Here is a 5,890-nt window from a genome sequence, read left to right on the forward strand (position 1 = left end):
TAAAATGAAAAGGGAGATGGACGGCTCTGTTCTAAGCCAATGATACTTATGGTCAAATCCCTGGGGTTGGGAAACCTACGTGGTGGGGGAGTCCGAGCTTTGGGCTTCCCTGAATGTGGTGACTCTGGTGATGGGCAAGTGCCTGGCATGTCATGGAACGTTATGGGGGAAGCTGGCCCATGGGCCAGGAGGCCCCCTGAACAAGGCACCCTCTGCACTCCCGATGGGGGTCCTGTCTCTGCCCCGGGGCTGTGTGCACCGAGGGAGGACACCGCCCGCAGGTGGCACGGAATGCTCCTGAGTCTGCAGGTGACCCTCAGAAGACCCTGAAGGACAGCTAAGAACCAGGAAGGCAAAACTGTCTTAGCAGACTGCATTAATCCTCTTTTTATTTTCTGCATTCTATGGTGGTTTGACATCGTGGGGCCTTGCTCATCCTGGAAAGACTGCTGATCCCAGGAATAGCTAATTCCGAGAGACAGTAAACAACTTGCCTGGAAGCACACCTCTGATACAAAACCCAACCAATCCAGAGCCAACACTCGGAGCCACCTTCTTTGTCTGGATTCTACACTCTGGGAGGCAACAGTCTCTGCCCTGACCATTCGGGGCCAAGCACCCAACAACCAGGACAGCCCGACACCCTGGAACCACTGAGTGCTCAATCCAGCCAAGCCCAAGCCCGGTCAGCCACACCCATCCCTCTCGCGAGAGCCACAGCACAGGCTCCTGTCTACAGACTTTCACCTCCTTTCTGCCACCTGACCTCCCTGTGTGGCCCGGGGGTGCCCTGCCTTCTGCTGCTGGGGACCTGTGAGTAATCACTTACATTCCTTCATGGCCTCACCACACCTGATTTATAAAAGTCCCAAGTTCATTTTAATACACAGAACCAAAAACAGTAACGACGGCAGATATCTTGTTAAGTAACTATATGTTCAATACTGTAATGGGCAGCTGAAATAGCTTCTTAGTTACTCTTTACAGTGATTTGCTAAGATAACCATGATCAACAGTGATGAGTGATAAGAAAGCAGAGGGCCACGTGAGGTGTGCTCTGTGTGCCACGCGTGACCACCAATGTGTCCCATGGTGGCAGGCTGCAGGGGAGGGAGTCCTTCAGGCTCTGACTCAGAATCAAGTCATACCACAGGCATCTTCTAAAGAGCGGTAACTGAGAAGAAGGAGACTGCCAGGAGCTGCTGGTGGAAGGCAGGTGGTTGAGCCCGAGAGCTCCAGAGCACAGCAGGACTGGCACTGCCGAGGAGGAATTCCTCGGGGTGCCACGATGCAACCAGAAAGCAGGTGATCAAAGTGATAATCCATGCCAAGACACCTTTAAGTGCAGTATTTCCTATTCAGAAAAGCAATGTTATTTCATGCATTTTCGAAAGGTTTCCATTTGAAAAATTTAAATAAAAAAACACTATGGCATTTAAAGAGGATACATTTTCTTATCTGGAATATGGACAGCTCCTCTTCTAGTGATTCGACATAAACAAGGCTCTGCTGTCTGCTGGATGGGATAACACGCTGCAAAAGCAGCCACTCCTGTGTTACTACTGAGAGGTAGATAACACAATGCCATCAAATGGACCGGGGCCAGGAACTTACGGATGTGGACCTGGATGAAATGCTGTCTAGGGCCTGCGTGCTGCTCTGTGTCCGAGCGCACACACTGCAGCTCACTAGCTCATTCAGTGAGCACTTGCCGAGAACAGACTGCTGGGGATGATGGAGCAGAGATCAGTGAATTATCTCTATAAAACCATGTATGATACTGGACAAAATTGTAAAAACAACCATTTTAGGGCTTTGGAAATCAACTAAAGGCAGATGAGAAACTGGAAGACATTACTCTTGAAAACCTGCGACAGCTTTGGGCAGGAAAAGTAGGATTCTATGCTTCCTTGCCTGGGGCCGCTCCCTCTCCCCACACCCCACCGTGGCTGGCAAGAGGGCAGCTGTACCAGGGTGAGGTGGCTACGCACCAGTGGCTTTGCTTCAGAGAGGGTGGGCTCAGGACAGGAGAACACTCTCATTGGCTACGAGTGGTGAATCTGCAGGAAATGGAGAGAGCGGGGCCTGCCAGAAAGATAATGGGGAGACCCTGGAAACAAGAGCCAGAGAGAGGCTGAGCCCCATGTAACCTCGGCTGACAGAAACAGCACATGCGTGTGCAGGGGAGACCTGGGGTGCCTACAGAAGTGAAGTCAGAGTGATTTGAGAAGCAGCTGGATGCTACGTGGCCTCCCAACACAAACAGACCATCGTCTGCTCTTACTACTTGTATTCCATATTGTTGTGGAGGTTCTAGCCAGGGAAGTTAAGCAAGAAAAACAAAAAACAAAAGGCATCCAGGTTGAAAAGAAAGAAATGAAACATGATCTTATATACACAGAAAACCCTAGAGAATGCAATAAAATTCTGAAAATGAAATTTAGGAAACAATTCCATTTAAAGTAGCATCAAAAAGAATAAAACACTGAGGAATAAATTTTGCCAAAAAAGTGTAAGACTTTCACTGAAAACTACAAACCACTGTTGAAAGAAAATAAAGATCTAAATAAAGGGAAAGCTATCCAATGTTCATGGGCTGGAAGACTTAATATTGATAAAGATGGTAATGCTCCCCAGATTGATGCAGTCAGTGAAATCCCTATCAAAATTCCAACTTCCTGTTAAGTGGAAATGAGTAGGCTGTTCCTAAAATTCATACAGGCATTCAAGGAATCAGAAAAGCAGAAACAATCTGGAGAAATAACAAAGCTGGAAACCTCACATGTCATGATTTTGAAAAGTACTAGAAAACTATAGTAAGCAAAAGACAAGAGAAAAATCTTTAAAGCAGCAGGAGAAAAGCAACGCATCACACCAGGAGGACGATGTAACTCAAGGGTGACTCGGCATCAGAAACATTGGAAGCCAAGGGGCTGTGGAATGGCTCATGCAAAGTGCTGAAAACAGCCAGCAAAGAAAGTCTACATTCGGAGAAATTATCCTTCAAAAGGAAGACAGAGTAAAGCCATTCAAAGATTGACAAAAACCGAGAGAACTCAAGCAAGCCAATCTTCCCTACAAGACATTTTAAAAAGTACTTCAGGTTAAAAGAAATTAAAACCAAACAGAAACATGAATTCCCAGGAAGGAGTGATGAGCGCTGGAGATGGTAAACAGGCTGCAAATGTAAAAGGTATGTGTGCGTGTTTTGTCATAAGAGCTTTAAGAAACATAAGCTTAATTAAAGAAATAATTACAGTCTTATTTTGTTGGGTTTATAACATGTAAGTTACATGTACTGGAGAACTTCACAAAGTTTGTGGAAAATGGAATTAAAAGACAAAAATAAAATATATAAACTTTATTTTTCAACATAAGCTCCATCAAGTTCAAGACACTTCTGTAAGCAATGATACCAGCCGTTTAGTCCCTCCCTAAAGAACTGAGGTTCCTGGGAAAATTTAACCATGTCAATGCACTCTTTTTTACATTATTAACTGAAGGAAAATGGTTGCCCTTGAGATATTTTTTTAAGATCAGGAAACAAAAAGAAGTCAGAAGAAATGAAATCAGGACTGTAAGGTGAATGCCTAATGATTTCCCATGGAAACTCTCACAAAATTGCCCTTGTTGGATGAGAGGATTGAGCAGGAACATTGTCGTGGTGGATAAGGACTCTCTGGTGAAGCTTTCCCTGGGCATTTTTCTGCTAAAGCTTTGGTTAACTTTCTCCAAACACTCTCATGATAAGCGGATGTTATTCTTTGGCCTTCTAGACAGTCAACAATCAAAATACCTTGAGCATCCCAGAAAACTGCTGCCATGACCTTTGCTCTTGACTGGACCATTTCCCCCTCTTGGTGGCCATGGCTTTGTGCTTTGTCTTCAGGATGGTATTGTCAAGGCGTGTTTCATCTCCTGTTACTATTCTTAGAAGAAATGCTTCAGGATCTTGACCCCACTTGTTCAAACTTTCCATTGAAATCTCTGCCCTCCTCTGCAGCTGATCTGGTACAACAGTATTGGCAACCATTGAGCAGAAAGTTTACTCAACTGTAATTTTTCAGTCAATATTGTTTAAGTTCAACCAATTAAAATGCCGATGATGTTGGCTGTTTTTCCTGCTGTTAATCAATGGCCCTCTCCGATCACGGTATGAACAAGATAAATTTTTTTCATTGCAAATTGATGTGACGGTCTGCCACTGTAGTCTTCATCTTCAGCATCGTCTCATCCCTTCTTAAAACGAATTATCCATTTGTAAAGTGCTGCTTTCTTTGGGACACTGTCCCCATACGCTTTTTGTAAAGCATCAATCATTTCATCATCTTTCCACCCAAGCTTCACTATAAATATGACGTTTTTTCCCGCTTCAATTTTAGCAGAATTTATGTTGTTCTGATGGGGGCTCTATTCAAACTGATGACTCATCCTTCTTAGTGCCGCAAACGAGATCATGTTCAAACATACTGTAACAAGTTAGTGCAGGTTTAGTTTGGTGCCAAAATTTTTTCCAATCCATACATAATATTTCATAATACCCATTTTCCATGAAGTTTTGGAAGACCCTGTATATGTGGATACTTCAAAAAGTTTGTGGAAAAATGGAATTAAGATAACACAAATCTTTCCATGAACTCTCTGAACTACGCTTGTACGTACAGAAACAAATATTACAAAGGAGGGAGGGGCAAATGGAGCTACACTGAAGCAATGTTGTTATGTTTCACTGGAATTAAGTCAGAATGAACCCCAAGTATACTGTCGTAAATTCAAGATAAATACTGTAACCCCTAGAGCAATCGCTAAGAGAAAACTAAAACACATAGCTAGAATATCAGCAGAACTTTTTGAAATTAAAACATGTACTGGTCTGCTTGGGCTGCCATGACAAAATACCACAGACTGTGTGGCTTAAACAACAGACATTTATTCTCACAGTGCTGAAGACTGGGAAGTCCAAAGTCAAGGGGCCGGCTGATTTGGTTCCTTGTGAGGGCTCTGTTCCTGGCTTGCAGACAGCCATCTTCTCACTGTGTACTCACATGAACTGTTTTTTGTGTACATGTGGAAAGACTGAGTGAGCAAGCTTTCTGGTGTCTTGTTCCTTTTTTAAAAATTGTTTTATTATGATACAATCCACACAACACAAAATTTACCATCTTAACCATGTTAAGTGTACAGTTCTGTGGTATTAAGGACATTCAGAACGCACAACAATCACCACTACCAACCTGTATGAGAGTACTTCAAAAAGTTCACGGAAAAATAAGACTAAAAGATACTATGAATCTTTCCATGAACTTTCTGAAGTACCCTCATAGAGCTCTTTTCATGTGGTAAAACCAAAACTCTGGACCCATTAAACAATAACTCCCGATTTCCCCTCTTCCCAGCTCTTGGAAGCCACCATTCCATCTATGATGGTGACTTCTCTAACTATCTCATATATGTGAAATCACACAGTATTTGTCATTTTGTGACTGGCTTATTTCACTTAGCATAATGTCCTCAAGTTTCATCCATGTTGTAGCACATGTCAGAATTTCCTTCCTTTTTAAAGCTGAGTAATATTCCATTGTGTGTATACACCACATTTTGCTTATTCATTAATCTGTCAATAGACACTCAGGTTGCTTCCATGCTTTAGCTATTGTAAATAATACTGCTATGAACTGGGGTGTACAAGTCACTCTTTGACACGCTGCTTTCAATTCTTTTATACATGTCCACATAAGTGGAGCTGCTTCGTCATATGGTAATTCTATTTTTAATTTTTTGAGGAACCACCTTACTGTTTTCTACAGCATCTGTACTCACCAACAGTGGACAAGGGTTCCAATTTTTCCACATCCTTGCCAACACTTGTTATTTTGGTTTTTGATAGTAG

The sequence above is a fragment of the Cynocephalus volans genome, chromosome X (assembly GCF_027409185.1).
Source record: "Cynocephalus volans isolate mCynVol1 chromosome X, mCynVol1.pri, whole genome shotgun sequence".
NCBI classification, from domain to species: Eukaryota; Metazoa; Chordata; class Mammalia; order Dermoptera; family Cynocephalidae; genus Cynocephalus; species Cynocephalus volans.